Source organism: Pteropus vampyrus, unplaced genomic scaffold (assembly GCF_000151845.1).
Source record: "Pteropus vampyrus isolate Shadow unplaced genomic scaffold, Pvam_2.0 Scaffold134, whole genome shotgun sequence".
In the NCBI taxonomy this organism is placed as follows: Eukaryota; Metazoa; Chordata; class Mammalia; order Chiroptera; family Pteropodidae; genus Pteropus; species Pteropus vampyrus.
This window is the reverse complement of record NW_011888915.1, coordinates 3,052,262-3,064,323: the sequence shown is the minus strand read 5'-3', so window position 1 is coordinate 3,064,323 and position 12,062 is coordinate 3,052,262. Positions and strand designations below refer to the sequence as shown.

General features: G+C 38.0%; 1 pseudogene; it reads left to right on the top strand.

Annotated features, from left to right (window-relative positions):
• The first annotated feature begins 934 nt into the window (after window positions 1–934).
• LOC105297076 lies at window positions 935–11,800 on the top strand (annotated as a pseudogene).
• The last annotated feature ends 262 nt before the right edge of the window (window positions 11,801–12,062 follow it).

The following is a 12,062-nucleotide window of genomic DNA, read 5'->3' as shown; positions in this document are numbered from 1 at the left end:
TGCTATCTGCTAGGCATTCAGAGAACTCTCACTGGGTGGTTCCGGTTACTTACTGCTGCGTAACAAACCACCCTAAAACTGAGTGTCTTAAACCAACAGCTTATTATCATCTCTCACAGCCCTGAGGGTTGACAAAGCTCAGCTGGGTGGTTCTCACCAGGGGTTGTTCCTGTGACTGCAGTCAGCTACAGGTGGGGTGGCATCATCTCAGGGCTCAACGAGGTTGGCATCCAAGATGGCTTCTTCTCTCACAGACATGGCACTGCAGTGTTCCTTGTCCTCTCATCCTCTATGGGCCTTTCCAAATGGCTTGGCCTTCTGATAGCATGGTGGGCTCAGGATAGCTGTGCTTCTTACATGGTGTTGGATTTCCAGGAGAAAAGAATAAAAACTGCTGGGCCAGTTGAAGGCTTCGCTCTAAACTGGCACAGTGTCACTCTGGCTACCTTCCATTGTTGAAAGCAGTTACGGGGCCTGCCCAGATTTAGGAGTTTGGAGTGATGGGCTCTGTCTCTCAGTGGGGGAGTGACAAAACCACACTGCAGAAGAGACGCTGTTACAGCTATGTCTGGATAATGTAATGTGTCATATTTAGTGTCTCAGGCATGGAGAGCAGCAGGCCTATTCCCTGTCCATATTCCATGTTGTCTTTTCAAATCCTTAATTCCACTGAGAATGGTGATTCTTCTCTGTCTCTGCCTTTCCCCCGCCCCATTTCTCGTCTATAAAAATTTATTGAGTTCCCATGAAGGGATAGCTTCTCTGTTGTAGTCAGGTAATAGTCTCAAAACTATATACTACACTACAAAACTATTTTTTTTATATATCCCTACTCTTTTTTAGTCAAAAACTTATGGTTAAGACAAGAGAAATTATACAGAAAGAATCTTGTTATGTTAAGGAGCCGATCCCTGCTCCTGGTGATGTTGGCTACATGAACGCTAAGAAGCATCACCCAACCATTTACTTAGTTATGGCTCTGACACTGCTTAGCGCTGGAGACATGGTGGTGGATGAAACAGACACAGTCCCTGTTGTGGGTTGAGCTGTGTCCTCCAAGTTTATACTTTGAAGTCCTAGTTCTCAGTTCATCAAAGTGTGACCTTATTTGGAAATAGGGCCATTGCAGAATGTAATTAGTTGAAATGAGATCCTCTGAGAGGGCCTTAATCAGTACGACAGATGTCCTAATAAAGAAGAGAAATTTGGACACAGAGACAGAAATGCACAGAGGGAGGATGATGAGAAGAGACACAGGAAGAAGACAGCCATTTCCAAGCCATGGTGGGGCCTGGAGTGGGTCCTTCCCTTACGGTCCTCAGAAGGAGCCAACCCTGCTGACACCCTGGTTTCAGGCTTTTAGCCTCCAGAACCGTGAGACAAAAATTATGCCACTCATTTTGTAGTACCTTGTCATAGTGCCCCTAGTAAAAATAACACAGTGCCCATTTTTATAGAACTTACCAACCAGACGTAAAACTAATAATTCCAAATAACAGCTGTATCATTACAAAATTGAGCTAAGTAACACGAAGGAAAGAAATACAATTCTATGGGAGCAGAGACCAGAGGATTCTTTCCTAAGCTAGTGGGTCCGAGAAAGTTTCCATAAGGAAGTGATACTTGAGGTGAGATGAAGAGTGACAAGAAGAAAAAGCAAAACCAGCGCGCCAGGTTGGGGGTGCAGTGGCATGGGAGCAGCAAGTGCAACGGTCTCTGTCAGGTGACAGCACGAAGCGAGTGAGAAACCCAAACAAGGGAAGTGTGGTTTTCGCACAGAGAATGGGAGGGAGGGAGATGCAAAATAAGATGGGTCAAGTAGGCAGAAAGCCTGTGCCCTTAAAGGCCTTGTTATTTTTCAGTCTCACAGATCAATGAAAATCCCATAAAAGGTTTCAGCAATTAGATGGTGATTCGAGCTTTGTGTGTGGTCGAGATTGCTAAGAAAGAGAGTACAAAGTGGGAAGAAAAAGAAGCCTAGAATGGAGAGCTAATTACAACATTTATCTAATTGTTCTCTTATTTTGCTCTTATTACATTTAACAAATGATACTAGAGTTTATATCCAATTACTCCTGTCACATCATTTCTTTTAGAAATTGAGGCCTCTGAAACAAACTTTGTATCTCCAAGTTACAGTACAACCATGAGCAACTGTTAATCATATGGGTTTTTATTAAAAACACCACTGTAGTTTGGTTTTCCACTTCAGATGACAGAATGGAAAAAATGTTTTCATAAGTATTTTAGATAAAAATAAAGCAAGAATTGATTTTGCTTTTCATAGCTTAAAAAAAAAAAAAAAGAAAAAAAAAAGGTATCTTTAAAAACACCCTACTGCCCACAGGGAGAAAGAAGCCTTATCTGATTGAAATGGTGATTGGATTTTTTTGTACATACTGACGTTTGGTACAGGCCCTATCTTTGAATCATTTCATTTCTAGCAGCATGATGACATTATTTGTAAGTGTTGTATTGCTTCTGTTAAAGTAGAGGGACACGTACATAGCCTGTGTCCCTCTAAAAGGAAATCTGCTTGGGTCGTGCCATTGCACTGGCCCTTGGAAGCTGTGAAAATATGTCTTTGTTAGTATGATGAGAAATGTAACTCCATACCAACAAAGACATAAGTCCCGTACCAGGAGAAGCACTCTCATCAAGCTAGTAGGTGTTCACAGCTGCTAACTCTAGCTGTGGGATGGGCACAGCTAGGAGCAAAACGGAGGTCTAAAACAGGCTCTCAACGGAGTAGGCAGTGAGCTCCATCATTAGGACAGGCTGGCCATACAGCTGGGGGAAATAGGTGCTGTGAGTCTCTGTGTCCTCTGCATTGTTTTAAATAATGATACGCGGTGACAGCGAGAGTGGAGAGAAGGGCTCATTCTCTCTAACCTCAATAATAACTCTCTTTAAGTGTGGAAATACGTCACTATCTCTTAAAAATCTACAAACCATTTGACCCAGCAGTTTTACTTCTAGAATTTTAAGAAATTCATTACGAAACTCTAAAAGGTTTGATCTATGAGAATGTTAATCTCTATTTAGCTCCTAGAAGCCAAAACTTAGGAACGATTACCTTTCCAAACACAGAGCATGGGTTAAAAATGGTAAGGTCCACCTATATGATGGAATAACTTGCAGCTATTAAAACTATGGTGCAGAGATACAATGAAATGTAGAAATATAAGAGCAGTCTATGGAGTACCAGTTTTGCACAAGTGTGTAAAATGGCTATTTATTTTAAACAGTGAAAATGTATGCACTATATTCTGAATCACTTAAGTCTGGGTGTTAAATACACAGGTGATGCATTTTTGTTTTTGTAGCTTTTTTGTATATTCCATTTTTTTCTCCATAAATGTGACTTTACATAGATTTAACAAATTATTTTAAATATTATTAGCATGTCCAAAAAGATGCCTATCCCTTTAACCCTTGTCTATTTGCTAATGTTTGATATGCTAAAACTAAGGATTTATTTCTCTTCAATCTGTAAAAGTATTTCCTTGAGAACAGGATTTATAAAACTATCTCAGTCACTTACGCCTCAATTTGAATAAGCTCATTGGCTCCTTCCGGCCATGGAGAGCCCACCTCCTACTGCCCTATGTGCAGCAATAAACACAGTTCTGAGATACAGTCATGTATTGTAGAGGCTCTGGTATGTTAATTCTGTTGGTCTTCACGTGTTTAAAGTTACCTGGACTATTCTGAATCTCTTTCTTTTCTTAGACATTCTCATTATTTATTCATTTTCATTGGAAAAATTTATTTTCAAGTAGGACAGTATTCAAACAACCCAAATATTAGATTTAGATAGCTGATTAAAATAGAATTAGGCTACATCATAAAAGAAAAACACCTGACTTTTTCTGACACTTTTATTATCACTAATACTAATACTGTGAAGGAGGAATCATTTACTGATCATCTCCTACGATACAGGTACTTTCTAAAATTTAAGGACATATTAAATAATTAAATAATTTAATTATATATGCAACCCTTTAAGGTCAGCGATTTATTCTTGTTTTACAAATGAGAAAACTGAAATTTAAAGATTCCAAACAACTTGCTCAACTTCACACAGCTGGGAAGTATCAAAGTGGCCTCCAACCGTGGTCTCCTCGACTCCAAGGTCCCACTGTCATCGAGTGTGCTACGCCATCTATCTAGATTTTTAGAAGAAAAATATAGAGACCCTACCACACTACTAACACTGGAATCACTACTGCTATCAACACTATCTAGAATGTGATGTTAAGGGCCGTTTTCAATGGTAAAATTTATCACTGTAGCCAACTAAACTGATTGTCATTCTTAATACTTTTTAAACGACAACAGCTTTTAAGTCAATCAGAGTGTCTGATTCCCAGGTGATCTGCACTACCTAAAGCACTCCAATAACCCCAAAGTCACTCAGAATCCTCTGACATCCATCTCCATTTTCCTTGATGTAGCTATCATTTCACGCATGAGTTTATTTCCACCGTCTATCCTCAGAATCTTTGCAATCAAGTTATTTTAGACAATTGGCAATTCAGTAGCACTCAAGTCATGGTATTTTGGATAATTTGAGGCCCTTATTTTATCTCTTGGTAGACTTTCTTTTGTATCCTATAATCTTATGCATATAAATGACAGGCTGGATTGAGTATATTTTTACTTCACCTGATGAGCTCACTGGACCGAAGGACCTCTAGTCCAAGTGGGAATACACATGCTGAAACGTCTAAATTACTTAAACATATATCCTCTCAATCAGAAATGCAAGTTCTCACCAGGCTCATGGAATGCAACTGGCTATTTTAGTTAAGGCTCATTGGAAGGAAAGAGAAAATAACATTTTAAAGAATAGAAGAACAATCTCATTGATATCATTTCTGCTCTCTCCGACAGGTACTTTCTGTTGTAGATTTGATTGGACATGGGGAGAAATAATAAGAAGATGGAGATATAGCCAAAGAGGAAATTTAGTTACACTATATTTTTATATATAATATATTACATGTTAAACACATATATATATATATACTATATATGTGTGCTTACATATGGGAAATTGGGAACTGACTTATTATCTCAAAATATCAATAATACCACTATTTAAGGAATATTTAAAAGTACAAGGTATATGACAAGCACTTTGTTAATAACAATATCTAACAATTATTAAGCACTCACTATGCATCAGGCACACTGTGCTACACACACACACACACGCACACAACTATATATATATATATATGTATATATATATGTATATATATATATATACATATATATATATATATATATATAATTCTCACAACAGCCCAGTAAGTTCTCATTTTACAAGTAAGATAAAAGACTTGGAAAGACTAAATAATGAACTCATTCGACTGTACACTGTCAGTAAGTAGCAAAGCAGAGAGATTATAAACGCAGATCTTTGGGCTTCATGGTGGGTTGCTAATCTATATATTATGCATTCTCTCTAATGATACCTTGCCAGGTACCAGGATTTCTCAAGGATTTCTCAAGTTGTAGCCTAATGCCATCTACATCAGTGGATGAGGTACATGCTAAAGCACAATTCCTAGCCTCTATCACTGACTTTCCAAATTAGAGTCTCTGGGAGTAAAGCCCCAAAGACGGACATTTTTAATTTGCTCCTCAGGTAACTTTTTAAAAATGCTAATATTTGAGAGCCAGTGTGGCTTACAAGTAGGCCCGTGACTGTGAGAGCAATACAGTGGCAAGACCATGGTGTGAGAAGTCAGGTGACCTGGGTTTTAGTCCCACCCTGCTGGTAACTAGTTCTGTGAGTTTGAACGAGTCACTTTATCTTTCTGGGCCTGCATTATCCCATCTCTAAAGTGATGATGTTCGATCAGATGCTTACTCTAACATTTCATAAATATTTTCAATATACTCTCACAATACGGGAAATGTTAGTTCGGTTATGCTCTGCATTGATCGGTCTGTTACAAGTTCTGTTTGCAGGGCCAGACACCATATTTCAGAGAGATTTGCACTATCTGGAGTAAAGTCAAGGCTGCCAGCTGCACAGCCAGGAAAACACTGTGACCTGGGAGCAAGAACACGTGGCTTCTTCCCCAGCATTCAACACTCTTCTAGGTATAATTAAAGATAGATGAGTGAGTGCTGCCGTTCCAAATGCTAGGGTCGAGGCGCAGAGGTAGTTTTCTCTGACCAGCAGCATATTTTCATGGAAAACAAGCGATATTTTCTGTTAGAGGAAGCAGGAGCTTTTATAAGGGACAGCAACAGCTCCCTAATCTATTTCAGCCAAGAGTAAATCATTTCCAGTCTCCAAAACTATTCCTGCAAATCCAACAGCATGCATTTCATTTGTGGTCCACACAACTATACTCGCCTTTATAAGAGAAGTAAATATGCCCTCAGTGGCTGCTTTGTATTTGCAATTAAGTTATCTGTTGGCAGAATCTGGCAAATGCAGGTTTAGCAGTATACCATAGAAGACGGGACACATGTCATTTTGCAGGCATATTTTGGGAGCCTGGAAGAAAATGTGGTCTTTAATTTTAATCTGCAGTGGCTTGTCCAGTGCTTTCCATACAAACATGTTTACCAAATGAGTATTTGATATTTAAGTCCCAAAATAAACAACTAATAAATATTCATGTATGTTGAATGCAGTCAGAGAAAAAGCCAAGAATAGAGCCTCAGTGTGCATACTCCTACTCCCCATCTGTAACCATTAGGGATAACAGGACTACATTGCCACTAGCTAGGCATGGAGTCATTCATTAAACAAACATCTATTAATTGCACATCATGTACAAGCCACTGAAATAAACAATGGAAGACTTTTTTTTTTAATTTCGAGGAGGAGAAATTACCTTAAAGTAGAGAATGATGGTTAAGAGTATTAATTCGACAAATATTTATTGAGTACATATTTCGTGCAATATACTGGTATAGACACCAAAGTTTCAAGCAATAAATTAAAAAAGTGATAAAAATCATTTCTCCTACAGAGTTTATGTTTAGTACATTTTATGTTAAACATTGTTCTTTGAAGAATAAATGAACATAAAATATACAATATGATAGTGGTAAGTACTATGCAAAAAAAATAAACAAACAAATAGGGAAGGAAATAGGAGGTACTGGTGTAATGAGGCTAATTTAAATAAGGAAATCAAGACAGTCTTACCAAGAAGATAAAATCTGAATGTAGATGTGATGGAGATAAGCCACAAGGGTTATCTCCATCAATAAGAGTGTCCTAGACAGAGAAAATGTAAGTGCAATGTCTCTGAAGCAGGTGATTGCCTAGTAAGTTAGAAGAACACAAGGGAGGCTAGTGTGGCTAACATGCAGAGGGAGTAAGTTTTAAGAAAGGAGTCAGAGAGACAAGAGGATGCCAGATCATTTAAGGCTTTGTAAGCCATAAACCATCTCTGACTTTGACTTTGAGATGGGAAGCCACTGGGACTTGAGCAGAGGAATGACATGACAGAACTGAAACATTATGTCAAAACAATGACATTAGCATATGAGCTGAAAGTGACTATGGGGGCCTGGAAGAAGTCAGACAAGGTGGGGGTGGGGAGGTAGGGGTGGATTCTGCTCTTAAGTTAATAAATGGTGGAGGCTTGGATCGGGGTAGAAAAATGGAGGTGGTGGAAAGTGGCTGGATTTTGGATATTTTGAAGAGCTAATATGATTTCTTGAACAATCTAAATTTTTATTTTGAAACATGACACATACAGAAAAGTGCACAAAATATAAATGTAAAATTTACAAAAAGCAAACACCATGTATCCACCACCCAGGTTAAGAAATAAAACACTTCAGCACTCCAGATTCTCCATATATTCAACACACTGGAAGAAAGATTGAGTATGTTAAGTAGAGGCGTGGGAGATATAAAAGAGACCCAAATCACATGTATGGAGATGAAAATGACAATGTCTCAAACAAAAAATTCACTAGATAGGATGAATGCAGAAGAGACATGGCATTTCAAAATAAAAGATTAGCGAACTTTCCAAGATGGTGTCTTCGATGAAAAGAATGGAACTACATTCTTGAGAAATATGATGAACATCTTCCAGGAAAAGCAAAAGCTGTTCCCAGAACTCTGCCATTCCCAGCGGAAGTGTTCTCTCCGCAGTAGAAAACACAAATTCAGAGTGTTGCTGCCTTACAAGTTGGACTGAAACTATCCTTGTTCAGTCCTGGTGTCCAATCACAGTGGCCACAAATCCTAGAGAGCAGAAGACGACATATGCTAAATAACTTAGATAATCTGGGATGCAAGTTACATGATTTTGGCTACAGGGGAGTCTCTTTTTAAGAGACTGCTGGCATAGAAATGTCTTCTCATTTGGTTAACTTCAAAGAACAGATATAATAGCAAGAACTGCTTAAATTAAAAAAAAAAAAAATACTATGTAACCAAAGATCCTCTTCCAGGGTATTCTGTTCCAGTTCAGAATACAATACTGTAAGAGCTCGAGGGAAGAGCTTGAAAAAGATGCTTCTGAATATAGAGCAACGCAGTTTTCATCAGTGCCTGCCCTGTATCTGTCATCAGGGATAACAGATAGCATTTTTAGGATGTATGAGAAAATAGGGGGTAAGGTAGTAAAGTCAAGGCTGCCAGCTGCACAGCCAGGAAAACACTGTGACCTGGGAGCAAGAACACGTGGCTTCTTCCCCAGCATTCAACACTCTTCTAGGTATAATTAAAGATAGATGAGTGAGTGCTGCCGTTCCAAATGCTAGGGTCGAGGCGCAGAGGTAGTTTTCTCTGACCAGCAGCATATTTTCATGGAAAACAAGCGATATTTTCTGTTAGAGGAAGCAGGAGCTTTTATAAGGGACAGCAACAGCTCCCTAATCTATTTCAGCCAAGAGTAAATCATTTCCAGTCTCCAAAACTATTCCTGCAAATCCAACAGCATGCATTTCATTTGTGGTCCACACAACTATACTCGCCTTTATAAGAGAAGTAAATATGCCCTCAGTGGCTGCTTTGTATTTGCAATTAAGTTATCTGTTGGCAGAATCTGGCAAATGCAGGTTTAGCAGTATACCATAGAAGACGGGACACATGTCATTTTGCAGGCATATTTTGGGAGCCTGGAAGAAAATGTGGTCTTTAATTTTAATCTGCAGTGGCTTGTCCAGTGCTTTCCATACAAACATGTTTACCAAATGAGTATTTGATATTTAAGTCCCAAAATAAACAACTAATAAATATTCATGTATGTTGAATGCAGTCAGAGAAAAAGCCAAGAATAGAGCCTCAGTGTGCATACTCCTACTCCCCATCTGTAACCATTAGGGATAACAGGACTACATTGCCACTAGCTAGGCATGGAGTCATTCATTAAACAAACATCTATTAATTGCACATCATGTACAAGCCACTGAAATAAACAATGGAAGACTTTTTTTTTTAATTTCGAGGAGGAGAAATTACCTTAAAGTAGAGAATGATGGTTAAGAGTATTAATTCGACAAATATTTATTGAGTACATATTTCGTGCAATATACTGGTATAGACACCAAAGTTTCAAGCAATAAATTAAAAAAGTGATAAAAATCATTTCTCCTACAGAGTTTATGTTTAGTACATTTTATGTTAAACATTGTTCTTTGAAGAATAAATGAACATAAAATATACAATATGATAGTGGTAAGTACTATGCAAAAAAAATAAACAAACAAATAGGGAAGGAAATAGGAGGTACTGGTGTAATGAGGCTAATTTAAATAAGGAAATCAAGACAGTCTTACCAAGAAGATAAAATCTGAATGTAGATGTGATGGAGATAAGCCACAAGGGTTATCTCCATCAATAAGAGTGTCCTAGACAGAGAAAATGTAAGTGCAATGTCTCTGAAGCAGGTGATTGCCTAGTAAGTTAGAAGAACACAAGGGAGGCTAGTGTGGCTAACATGCAGAGGGAGTAAGTTTTAAGAAAGGAGTCAGAGAGACAAGAGGATGCCAGATCATTTAAGGCTTTGTAAGCCATAAACCATCTCTGACTTTGACTTTGAGATGGGAAGCCACTGGGACTTGAGCAGAGGAATGACATGACAGAACTGAAACATTATGTCAAAACAATGACATTAGCATATGAGCTGAAAGTGACTATGGGGGCCTGGAAGAAGTCAGACAAGGTGGGGGTGGGGAGGTAGGGGTGGATTCTGCTCTTAAGTTAATAAATGGTGGAGGCTTGGATCGGGGTAGAAAAATGGAGGTGGTGGAAAGTGGCTGGATTTTGGATATTTTGAAGAGCTAATATGATTTCTTGAACAATCTAAATTTTTATTTTGAAACATGACACATACAGAAAAGTGCACAAAATATAAATGTAAAATTTACAAAAAGCAAACACCATGTATCCACCACCCAGGTTAAGAAATAAAACACTTCAGCACTCCAGATTCTCCATATATTCAACACACTGGAAGAAAGATTGAGTATGTTAAGTAGAGGCGTGGGAGATATAAAAGAGACCCAAATCACATGTATGGAGATGAAAATGACAATGTCTCAAACAAAAAATTCACTAGATAGGATGAATGCAGAAGAGACATGGCATTTCAAAATAAAAGATTAGCGAACTTTCCAAGATGGTGTCTTCGATGAAAAGAATGGAACTACATTCTTGAGAAATATGATGAACATCTTCCAGGAAAAGCAAAAGCTGTTCCCAGAACTCTGCCATTCCCAGCGGAAGTGTTCTCTCCGCAGTAGAAAACACAAATTCAGAGTGTTGCTGCCTTACAAGTTGGACTGAAACTATCCTTGTTCAGTCCTGGTGTCCAATCACAGTGGCCACAAATCCTAGAGAGCAGAAGACGACATATGCTAAATAACTTAGATAATCTGGGATGCAAGTTACATGATTTTGGCTACAGGGGAGTCTCTTTTTAAGAGACTGCTGGCATAGAAATGTCTTCTCATTTGGTTAACTTCAAAGAACAGATATAATAGCAAGAACTGCTTAAATTAAAAAAAAAAAATACTATGTAACCAAAGATCCTCTTCCAGGGTATTCTGTTCCAGTTCAGAATACAATACTGTAAGAGCTCGAGGGAAGAGCTTGAAAAAGATGCTTCTGAATATAGAGCAACGCAGTTTTCATCAGTGCCTGCCCTGTATCTGTCATCAGGGATAACAGATAGCATTTTTAGGATGTATGAGAAAATAGGGGGTAAGGTCTAAGATATTTAACAGTATCAAACTATACAGAGGCACCACTAATAATCACACCTGATCCTTGAAATCCTCTTTAACTCTGTATTAAAGATTTTGGATATTTTAGGTAAGAAGTTCCCTGTTATGAAGAATTCAAAGGGCTACAAGTTGCTGCCATCTTACTTTGAGTTAGTCAATAAGCTAATGCAGGGATAATACCTTACAAAAAATAGTGCAGACAGTATGAAGTAAAAAACAAAAAGAGTCCTAAAAATGTTTCCTTTGGTTCTGGTGGAACTTTCCTCCAGAAGTTAACAAGATATCTCTTGAATTTTTTTTCAAGTATAGTTACATCGTAACTAATGGTTTGGGGATTAATGTCTTCAAGGACCCAGTTACTAATCTCAATAAGAGGACCAGAAATGACCAATTATCTTTACATAGGACACCAGCAAAAAATTTTGTCGCATTTGAGGAAATAAAAGGATACCTTGAAGAATCTGGTCATGAACTTCATACTGTTTTCAAGAATGGGAAGATGACAAAAAGCTATTCATTTGGTGAAGAAAAAAATGCAAGGCTGAATATTGAACTGGAAACTGCACCTTATTAGGCTTTGTTTTATGAGTGAGTGTGTGAAGGTGTATGTGTGTGCACACGTGTATACACTTGTGTGTGATTATGTTAATACAAAATGTTCATTGTACAGGTATATACATTTCTTTGTGTTTTATGATACATTACAGCCAAGTTATTTGTTGGTTTATGGACATAGTGCCCTTTAATTTTTTTTCTTTTTTTCCAATGTTTAAATGATCTCCAATTAAAAAATAAATCTTTAACCATATAAAAGATTAATGCCAAAGTATGCTTTT